A 12,141-nucleotide genomic window follows, 5' to 3' on the forward strand; every position below is an offset into this window, starting at 1 on the left:
ATTCCATCTGTGCAGTGAGTGGCAACGATAGGAGTACTGGGTAGTTTATTAGCGAAATGGAGTCATTGTTGAGCAAGGTATCTGCAGGAAAAACTACAAGGAAATTTAACTGCTAGAAGTGAAGCAAGTCTATTTTTTATTTTTTAAGAGGAGGCCCAAGGACAGCGTATTGTGGAGAAGGAAGTCCTGGTTATCTTGACCATCCTCTGCTTCCCTTGGAGCCTTTTGTTCTGGTTTTCAGAAAGTCTGAGACTTGTTTTAATTCTTCCTCTTCGTTAAAGCACCAGTGGAGGGCAATGTCCTCTGAGGGTTAGCCAATACCAACACTAGATAGCCCTCTAAACAGCATTAAAGTTTTATTGTGTGCTCTTGCAGATATGAGGGCAAATGTAGGAATTTCTAGTGATAGAACGGCAGTTACAAGGGGTAGGGGGATTTCCAGCGCTCTCAAACTCATAATTGATCACTTACACCATCTACTATTAAGGCCAGTCTTGGATCCAAGAATATATTGAAAGATGGTGATGATTTCACCAGCAAGCACTGGCAAACTCTGGAATATTCTTGTCAGAATTAAAAGCAGAGATTCTAATTTGCTCATGGGTTCGTGGGTCGTCCTGGTTGGAACTTTTCCTGGAGATCCTTTAGACTTTTACTTGATGTCCTGTTTCTCTGGCAAGGCATGATATACGTTTCCTTACTGCTTTCTGAAGCTCCTGAGCATCTGGAAAGGCTTCCTCTCCTTCTCATCAATTCCTTGGAAGGCGCTTAGTAGCAGTACCAGGGCATTTGTTTTCCTGCAGAGCAGATGGGGGTAGACAAGAGCAAAATGAACTTTCCCACGTTTTTCAGTGAGAGTAAACAAGTCTTTCCATCCTACTTACTCTTGCACTTTAAGCCATTGTTTCTCATAAGAGATTTTTATAATATCGAAAGCAAGGCAAAACCCCAAACTTCGTTATGCATAAAGAATAGGTACTACAGGATTACTCCTAACTTTGAGAATCATGAAGGTGTTTTTCTGTGAGATAATGCGGTTAGTCTCCTGCCTACGTAATGGCTTTGCTTCATCTTCTCTATCTGGACAGATAGCCACCTTCCCTGCTAAGCTACACAACCCAGAGCGATCACCTTCTAACATCCCTTCCTCCCACTACCACATACCTACCACCTAGTCATGGGCTAGTTTGTGTTAAGTTTGTGTTGTTACAGTTTTGGCCATTTTACATTGTATTGGATACGCATTGTAACTTCCTGACATTTCTGCAGGGTTTTATTCTTCTGGTCAAACTGAAAGTCTGTGATGTTTCAGTTCCCTACTTGGCTCTAAGCCTTGGACCAGTCACATATACACGTACAGGTTCCCGAATAATTTCTTTAGCATCCCTGACCTTCTCTATCATGAATGTTAAAAAAGCAAAACACAGTTGCTTAAAGGGAGGATATGGGATGAACCCAGCACACCAGCACTGAAGACATGCTTACAAGTACCCAAGGTGGACATGATTCATGGTTGGATTATAACATGGCCCCATGGTAGCCATCGTTTGGTGACCTGAAATGGAATAACATTAACTGGTTTAGCATAGAAAGAAACACTTTAAGCACACCTGGAGCATACTTTAAGGACACCATACACCATCAGCTGTATGGTGATGGATGGAAACTACATTTTTGGCAGTGAGCACGCTGTAGTGTATACCGAGGTAGAAATACAATGTTGTACATGTGAAATTTATATAATGTTATAAACCAACATTATCTCAATAAAAACAAAATGAAAACAAGCTCATAAAGAAAACCCAAATAAATAACTTATACTTGATCAAATCCTATCAAATTTACCTGTGTACAATGTGGAAATAAAAGTCAGTTATGCATTATTGTTTAACCCCACATATAAAGGCAAAATCATCAGTGTGATAAGGAAAATTGTGTATTTATGTATCATCTGTTATCCATTGTCTGTGGAGGATAAGAAATCTATATTGCCCTCTATCATTCTCAATTCACTATTTGGTTCACTTAAATGTATTCATAAGAGATTCTTATAATATACAATGCAAGGCAGGAAACTGGTATTCATGGCACGTCAAGAATAGTATTAGGCACTATGTTATATGATTTCAACTTCATTTCATTTTGCAAGCATGGCCTGAGAATAGATATTGTTAGCTCTGTTGTTTTCAGAAGAGAAAAGCAAAACCCAGTGAGGTTAAATAATTTATCTATAGCTATGCTTGGGGAGTGCCAGGACCAGGGTTCAATGCCATGTCTGTAAACTCCAGAATTCATTATTTCCCATTACTCCAACAAAAGCACTGGAGAAATCACAAATGTTTACATGCCAGACTTAACAAAGACATTTTTAAGGTGCAAAATATTTTTTAATAGAAGCAATAATCTTCAATTAAAGAAAGAAATTGATGTGTCGATAATAGATTAATTTTCCAAGACCTGATGGCCATTAACTGGTTTAGTATTTATACCCTCTTCTTCCCTAACCCCCCACCTTCGCCCCATTCAGGCTGTAGGAACCTCCCCAACTTTCTATGTGTGTTTGTCCCACTGAAACCCTTATCAACGCTGGGCCTGCTTCCCCCCTGCCTTGTGGATTGGCTCTTAAACATAGAGCAGATTTCTTCTCTGAAGAAACTGAACAGGAGAGGTTCAGACTCAGAGAAACCAGGCATTATCGTTGGTGAGGGTGAGGCAGTGGATTGGAAAAAGGGTTTTGAGCGGAAGTGTGCCTAACGATGCCTAGCGTACAGGGCTAGCTTCTCAGACACAGTCCTCAGGAAGGTCCAGTGCTTGACTGAACACTGCTGCCGCCATCTTGAAGTTCTTCATAGTTTTCTCTTCGAACTTGTGTTTTGTAAGTGGAGTTCGATGGGGTGGTGGAGCATGATTGTGAGCAGAGGAGATAGGTGCAATGTGCACGTCCATGGTTCTTTGCCGCCGCATTCGAGGATAGTGTTTGCAACGTCCCATGAGCACAGAGTTCCAATGGATCCAGATGTGTGGTAGTTGGGCAAGCCTCAGAATGAATTCAAGGTAAGTGTGTTAGTCTATAAGAGAGGACACTGAGGCACTGACAGACCCCAAGGGACCACGCTTTCTGTTTAAATCAGAACTAGGGCAATTGCATTCTAAGAAACATGGCCACCAAGGATCCCTACCCCACCCTTTCTTACTCCTGTTGCTTTCCTGTATTAGCCAGACCACCTACAATGAAGACGAAGATAAGAAGGAAAGGGAAAGATAGGGCAAAGCCGTAGTTCCTTTTCCTTCCAGCTTTAACTTACTCAGCAGTAAGGTCACGGTAGAGAATGTTGGTAGAACCTATCAAGAAGTGAAATGAAAACAGCTGTATGTGTGTGTCCAGCCGTTGTTTTGGTAAGAATGAAATATACATGCAAGTACACGCTATGCAACAAAAATTATGTAATTTTAGTGATTCTGCCTGAGTTCAATGTTCTTATAATTGCATGTAAAATTGGCATTGCACAATATAAAGATGAACAGTAAAATTCATGCTAATAATGTAAATTTTAATTTTTTTTACTTAGAACAATTTTAAGTAGCAGCTAAAAAACACCGTGACCAATTGAGAGAGAGACTGCAGAAGAGGGGGAAAGGCTTTCTATTTTACTAACTTTAATGGAATTTTTCCTGCTTTTGGAACAAAAGGGCCCACATTTTCATATTGCGCTGGGCCCTGTAATTCATGTAGTTGGCCCTGGCAGAATGCTTGCCTCTCCCTGAGGTCAGCAGTCAGGATTTTACCCTGATGAGGGAGATGGGTGGATTCTACCCTGGAAGAAAAGAACTTCCATGAATTTAGGAGTTTACCAATATGCAGTGAACCTTGGCCCCATTCACTCTAAAGAGAAACCTACGAGGGTATGGGCCCTCCCACGTGTACTGGATTTCCCATCGGTGTTTGGCCTCACTCTGTGAACAGATAGCCAAGGACCTGCAAACATCATCACACAATTTTCAGCCCTTTCATCATCCTGCCACTCTTCTCTGACTTAGAAGATGCCCTCCTTCCCAATTCACCACAGGTGTAGACCTAAGTAATTACAAATAGTAGATGCAATTTTAGTAATTGCATTTCTTGTCTGAAAGCGGTCTTCATAGAAAATATAACTTTTGGTGAGCTTCTCAGGAGTCGGTTTGCATCAAGAACAAAACCCTTGCAGATAGCTGGTGAGCTGTGATCAAGTGAAAAAGTCAGTCTAAACTCTACATTTAATGCAGTTGATGAAGTCATTAATACCAAGTTTTGGAGAAATATGTTCATGCTGGGCATAAAGGAAAAGGATTTAAACAGGTGGCTGAGATATTTGGGGAAAAGCCCAATGAATTTTAAATTGCAATTCAGAGTGAAGAACAGAATGTTGATACTAGCAGTGTCCTGGCAGGCAGCTCAGTGGAATATTAGGTTTTGCTAGAAACAGGCTTCATACTAACCTGACGAGGCTCATTTCTGAAATTGGAAATCTGACAGAGATATGGGAAGTAGTGTATGCATGGTTATATCCTGAAGCTGGCCAAAAAATAGTTCTTGGCCATCCACCGTCCTTGGCTGTCTACAGGTGATTTGGGGGTGCGGTGGGTGGGGGTGGTATATGGGAAGAAAAGCAGGAAGATTTATGATCCGTTTAAGAGAAATGAGACGTATTTCTTACCTTTAAATAAGTTAAACAGAAACTTTCTGGGAAGAGAGGCATCTTCTAAGTCAAGTGATCCAACTGGCTCTTCTGCCTCTTGAATCTTATCTCCGTTGTACCCGCTGCTCTGAGTCTATTCTGTAGGGCTATACTGAAAAATGTAACCCTCTTCCCCATGACAGCCCTTCCCACTTTTGAAGGCAGCTACAGTGTGTTTTGTAAACATCTCTTTTGAGGATCAGACAGCCCTCTTTCCTTCAGGCTTTCCTTATCGCAAAGTTTTCAGCCCTTTCATCATCCCGCTACTCTTCTCTGACTTTGTTCACTTATCAAAACTTTATTGTGCGCTAACTACAGGCCAGGCATGCTTAGAGCTAAAGTACCAACATAAATAAGATACAGTTCTTTCCATGAACGAGTTCTGGGGCTAGTGGATGAGACAGATCAAAGAACTATATGCTGTGATAAGTGCTACAGTACAGCTATGCATGGAAGATATTATGGGAGAATAATTTGCTTTTTTGTGCAGAAGCAGTAATATGTTTCAGGAAGGGGTTTGACTGGTGCAGAGCAGAGAGGGCCTCTCGTATCTTAGAATTTTAAAAAAATCTCATCCGTAACTCTATTTATGGGCCCCTTTTCATACTAATGTTATTTATGACTTCTTTTTTGATCTCTTTTTCTTTACTATACTCATCAACAATTATCTATTTTATTGGTTCTTTTTTGTTTACATCTGCTTTTATTCTTATCAATTTTTTCTACTTTTAAAAAGTGAGTTTTCTATTGTTTCTAGCTTTTTGAGTTCATTAATTTTCAGCTTTCTTGAGCTCTAGTACATTCTTCTAGGTCAACACATTTCCTTTGAAGGAAAGGAAAGTTAGCCACAACTTCATAGGTTTTGGTGTAGGAGGGGCGGTTTTGTGGTTGCTCATTATGACCAATTTGTAAAGTTAGGTTTATCTAACCCCAAAGTTCTCCCAATGACTCTCTTCAGATCCTGTCACGCAGAAGCCCTGCACAGAGTCTGAGGTCCCTGGTAAGAGGAAACTTGGAATGGTCACCCCTGCAGAAGGTCACTCCCCTTGCAGCATCCCTTTGCCCTCCACAGCCATTTTGAAAGAACAGCAAAATCCCCCCTAATTAGGGCAGACAATGAGGGGAGCTGGCAAATGGGTGTGTTTTTCTTACTGTGTTGCCAACATGAGGAAATGAGTTCTGGAGAGGACCCCTTGCCAGAACAACTCGTTAAAACAGGAGTATGACATGTGCTGGGGGATGGGGTGTGTAAATCCACTCTCCTACACATTCAGAGCAGGAAAGTTCAGTGTGAGCACAGGTGAGCCTCATAAAGCTTTGTTTCACGTGGATGCCTGCTGGGCTGGCGGTGAAGAAAATGTTGTAGCCCAGCTGTTACTCCCTTCCCCTTCTTTTTTTTTTTTTTTTGGCTTCTCCTGTTGCGGAGCACAGGCTCCGGACGCGCAGGCTCAGCGGCCATGGCTCACGGGCCCAGGAGCTCTGCAGCATGTGAGATCTTCCCAGACCGGGGCACGAACCTGTATCGCCTGCATTGGCAGGCGGACTCTCAACCACTGCGCCACCAGGGAAGCCCGCCCTTTCTTCTTAAAATAGCCTTTTCTTATCAACCTTCCTTCAGGACACAGTGGTTTCATGCTCTCCTCATCCGCTTCCCTATACCAATTTGCCCTTAAGAAAAGATCTGGAAAATCCAAGATATAAATAATTGATAATATACTACCTGACTGAGACTGACATTCATTCTAAAGGGACACAAAGCCTTAAGTTAGAGGAAATCAGTGTGTATTTGTAGACTTTTCATCATCAGTGGAATAAGGGATGACTTGGAGGCAGTTGGAGATGCAGACTCTCATGAGGATGGGGGCTTGGCTAGTGACTTAAATGAGCAAAGAGGACTGGGTGTATGTAAAGCAGTGGTTCTCAACCAGGGAATATTCACCCCCCCAGGGGACATTTGGTAACGTCTGGGGACATTTTTGGTTGTCCTAACTGGGGTGAAGGTTACCACTGGCATCTAGTGAGTAGAGGCTAGGGATGCTGGGCAGTCCCCCACAGCTAGGAATTATCTGACCCCAAATGCCAAGAGTTCCAGGGTCGAGGAACCTTGGTGTAGACTGACACAGACTTGATAGTGACACTGGCCCCCATGTTGGAGAGACAGCAGGAGAGCTTCAGTGTGCCAGTTGGAGACCAACCACCTTCCCTGAGTAAAGGCATTTCACCTACTTAGCAATCAAGAGTACTGTCCTGCGACCCAGTACAGACCGATCTGACTTCTTTGGATAATTCTGAAATCCAGATTTTTACATGAACATTTAAAAATACCAGCAATGAATCCAAATGAACAAAGTTGAGAGAGCCACAAAAAAGACGACCATGAGCTGCACTTGGCTTCTGGGTGGCTACCTACAAGCTCTGACCCAGACAGTTTTGTCCCAGGAAGTATAGTGTGGGTTGTAAATCCAGGGCTTCAAGGTACCAGGGGAAGGTTCTGGCCATCAGTCCTTCTGTCTGCAAAGACCACGACTGTCCTACTGAGGCAGGAGCCAAGGGGAGGTCTGTTTCAGCTCTGTGAGAAAAAAAAAAAAGTATTGGTGCTCTTAGGTTGCTCTAGCACTATTTAACATAGTTTTCCAAAAGCAATTTTACCTTTTCCTCTTGTCAAGGTCTCTTGGGCTCAATATGTACATTTCAGATTCTGGACTTCTACTAATTCAAATATCTAACTGACAGAGTTGCCGAAAAGATTAAATAAGATAATATATAAGAAAGTTCATAGTGTAGGGTTGTCTGGCACTAAAAGAAATGTTAGCTGACCCTAAATACAAAGATAATTCTTCACTATTTGAAAGGGACTATAGATATATTTTTTAACTGGATAGAATTAGTGACCAGCTCCTGGGATAATGAGCTGAGTTCTCCCGCTTGAATTTGGAGGGCAAACACATGTTCTTTGTGTCTGGGAGGTATGCTTGAGATTTCCTTTGTCTCTCCCTGCTTTGGGGAAAAGCAAATTTGGCATGGCCTTTGAATGACTGCCTCTCCCCCACTTTTTTTTTTTTTTTTTTTTTAGTATGGAAGCTTTGTAAATTCGCCCTTTTATAAGCAAGCACCATCTTCATACCTGCCGAAACCGAATTCTCATCCAGAGGCTAGGAAATGAACAAAGGGACAGTAATACCAACTGCATGCAGACAGCTCAGCCCACGCAGGTACACAGGCATGGCTGCACCAACAGGGGAGGGAGGCCCTTTGTAAAGAACCCTTTTTATTGTGACTCTTTCACCTCCCCCAGCCCAGCCTGAGCCATGAGAAGAAGAGTGTTGTCAATGAGACAGGCCAATTTTACCCATCTTACACAATCGTGCATTACAGACTTTCCAAGAAGACGCCATTCAGGGTGAATCACCAAATTCAGGATGAAAAGGTTTTGATTTGCAAAAGCACTCAAGCATTTCTCTTTAGAGCTGGAGATGGCAGGGAAGGAACCGACGTGCACGCAGCTGCTTCACCTTTGGGCCAGGTGCACTGGCAAGCACTCCCTGGGGGAGCAGGGCGAATGCACCCAGCATTCACAGGCACCTTTGTCACACGCTGGGTGCCGGGGGCCATGAATGCCTTATTTAAGGCAGAAAAGAATGAGAAGGTGCTGGTGACTGTGGGGTATTGAAACGTGTGGAGCTGAGTCAAAGCATGAACTGCGGGTTAACATCAACTGAAATTAATGTTTAAATTTTCAGGTTCTCAATTCGATTTCATCAACACAGGCAAGAGGTGATGAGAAAGAATGCTAGATTGAGGATTGTATCATTTTGGATGATTTCAGCTAGTGATGACAGAAAATTTATCTCAAGTGACTTCAACCCTCATTACTCATAGCTTGGGCTCAGGACCGCCAGGATCACCATCACCATCACCTGGGGGCTCGATGGAATTGCAGAATCCACAGCCCCAACCCAGACCTGCATCAGAATCTGTACTTTTACAGGACACACAGGTTATTTGCAGGCACGTTATGGCTGGAGAAGCCTAGCCTTACAAGCGCTCTGTTGTTGTTGTTTTTTTTAAATCTCAGAGACCAAGTCGACTAGAGGTAGGCAGTTCCAGGGTTGGTTAATTCAGCAACTCAACAATGTCAAGAAGGGCCTGGGTGTTCTTTATTTTTCTGCTCTGCTCTGCTAAGTGTGTTTACTTTTATACTCCGATTTATCTTCCTGTGGTCACAGATGGCTGCAGAAGCTCCAGGCATCACCTTGAGCAGCCGAGTGAAGGGGTAGGAAAAAGGAAGCTTCCTCTTACCTATGCCTTTTTAACAGCAAAGAAACAGTTTCCAGGAGCCACCTAGTACATTTCCTTTCACATGATACGTCTCATATCTGATTGTCCAGAATTTCAATCACTTGCCCATTCCTAAACCAATAACTGGCAAAAGGATTAGAATAATGATGATTGGCTAAGAACAATGAACATTTAACCTCCGGGACCAGGTAGGAGCCTGGTCTCCTTTGACGCACATGGTGATTAATATATGAACAAAATGGGTTTCTGTAACTTGGAAGAAATGAGAGTGATAATCTGCACATTGATCACTTATGTGCTACCGTCTTGATGGACGTAGTTCATTCTTTCAATTTGACGTCTGGACTTTAAAGAAGTATATAATTTTACCTTTCTGGGGAACATGAATGATTATGTAGAATGAATCACCTAGAGGCCATTTTAAGACCATCTAAGAGAAATAGGATTCAGGTAGGCAGGTTGGAGGATCCCAGATGCCATGAAACCATGAGACACCAAAGAGCGGGGTCTGTCTGATGCAATCTGTAGGCACTTGGCAAGTGTTTGTAGAACAATTATCAGTGGGTAAATGAATTAAATGTAATTGTATCTTTCTCTAAAGAAAATTTTCATGTGACCTACCTTCACCATTAGCATTCTTATTTGCTATACATTGTTTTTACTGGTTTGTTCTGAATAAGTGGAATAGAACCAATGGATTCCTGGGCATCCAGGATACTTTCTCTTTCATACTCTTATTTCTGAGGGTCTGAAAGAGAAATGCACATACAACATTAGGCTCCATTAATAAATGAGATGCGAAAGCTGAAGTTCAGAGAAGTTAATTAGCCTAAGGACAGCCACTTACCTGTGGAGTTAGGATTTGAACTCAAGACCATCTGACTGAGCCTTTAACACCATGATAGTAGTTAATCTATCTAAGCATTGATTGTATGCTAGGTATTGTTCTAATGTGTTATCCATGTAATCCTTGCAAAAAGCCAATGAGGTGGGAAATGTTTATTATTCCACTTTACAGGTAAGGAAACTGAAGCTTAGAGAGGCTGAGTAACCTACCTGTATCTACACAGCTATCCCTGTTAACCCTGGACATGAACTTATGTCTGTCTGACCCTAGAGCTCCATGCCCCACTGTCATGTTATTGCTTACAGATGGTGGAGCCCAATATTGTATCCTATGTTGCTCAAGAGAGCAGAGTTCAGATTTAGAAAACCTTTTAGGAATTGGTCTGTGCCCACAATAGACTTGTCTGCCTCAGCTACATGTGAGCTGGTGAAAGGTAACAAACATTGTCAAGGAGGCATAGCTGAATTTACTACATGTAATTAGAGGTAGGATTGGGTTATTTCTAAAGTCTTTTTCAAGAATGGGGTTCTATAAATACTCTAAATCTTTTTTTAGGCACTTTTATTTTCAGTACTGGGCCATTCACTTAATCAGAAGTGTATACTTTGCAAGGGAAAGAAATAGGTAGAAAAGGAGACTCTTATTTTCATCTTCTTGTCCTTTGCTCTCCCACATGCCTCCCCCACCTCTAGCTATTACACTCAAACCCCTACACTTGCAAATTTACTGTAGATGACATTCTTTTCCGCATCTGGTAAAGCAGTTTCCACACTTTCCCGCTTAAATAAGAGTTGAACAGTGTTTAGATATATTTACCATCCCTCCCCCAAACACCAACATCTGATTATCTAAAAGCACGTGTCTTAAAGCTGTGAGCAAGTAGTCAAATATTCCATCGATGCAAAGCTTAGATAACATTTCAATGCAGAAAGTATTTGCTTAATTTCTGTGAGGTTAAGATGGTAGTCAGTGGAATCTCTGATTGGTTTTGAGAAATGGATACAAATTTAATGTTTGCTCAGATAAACATTTTCAAATGTCTCAATCTAGTTTGGCTCCATTCTGGGGAATGATGCTTCAGTAACTTGAAACCTTACTAAGTGAAGTCATCCTGTCTTTGAAACAGTGGGCTTGAGCTCAGAGGGCAAGCTTCTCAGACTAATACTAGGCACTTTCTTTTTTCTCTCTGTCTCTCTTCCCTTTTTCTTTGTCCTGCGCTCTCCTTCTTTCCGTTGTCTACCTTTTCACTTTGAAAACCACTGATTTCAAAAATGCATCTGTAGCTGTTACTTTTGCATGCATCTGATTTTATGGGTTTGTGGAGCTCCTGAAGTTAAATTAATTTTAAATGAATTTTAATTACTAATGCTTTGGGCCATTGCCTTTAGCAAAGTCAACAAAACAATCAGGGTTACCTTAGTTTGTCTCTTTGAGGAATAGTATTCACCCGTTTGGGTGAATACTTACTAAACAGAGCAGTTTTCTAACTAGAAACATAAATAAAATAAAGCTACTGCTATATTTGAAGGTCTGAATTTATTTCTTTTCAAAAACAGCCACCTTTGATTTAAAAAATAGGATTTTAAATGAGCACAAAGGGATTTCTGTTTGTCAGTAATACCTCATTATTTTTCAAAGGTGGAGAGGGTCCTAGTCGTAATATTATGCTATGTAAATGCTGAAGCAGAGGCTAAATTATGACCTGAAGGTTTGAATTCTGTTCTTAGCCCCACACAGAGTGCTTTGTATGTAACAGTAGAGAAACTGGGTTCCTTCTCAATACAGTGTCCCCTTGTAAATTAAGGGTAATCAACTCCTAGTTGAAAAGTGAAGGGATAATGAGATAATGTTCAAAATGGCTTTTAAGTGTCTACCTATAGAGGTTGAAGGTGAAAAAAGAACATTGTGATGTCTGTGAATACCCCCTCCCAGGAGGGAAGGCTACTCACGTTGTTCCCAGTGGAATGTTCTGTTCAATCAGGGGCCCTCACTTGAGTGGTTTGATAAATAATAAGCTTAGATTGACTGCAGATAAAAATGGGAAAGGTTGATTAAGTCATTTAGTTCCTTGACAATTTTGCAAACCAAGCAGTTTCTGTAAGGATCAGACTTAGACTGTGTAGTACACCGTCCAATCAAACCACCAAGGTTCTGGGTTCCACCTACTGCCCCTTCCCCCAGAAAAGATCGCAAGATTTCTACTATTTTCTCTGAAAATTGATATCAAATTTCCTTCATCTAAATGTATGCTACTATTATTAATGATTCCCAAGTGGTCTC

Source organism: Phocoena sinus, chromosome 11 (assembly GCF_008692025.1).
Source record: "Phocoena sinus isolate mPhoSin1 chromosome 11, mPhoSin1.pri, whole genome shotgun sequence".
NCBI classification, from domain to species: Eukaryota; Metazoa; Chordata; class Mammalia; order Artiodactyla; family Phocoenidae; genus Phocoena; species Phocoena sinus.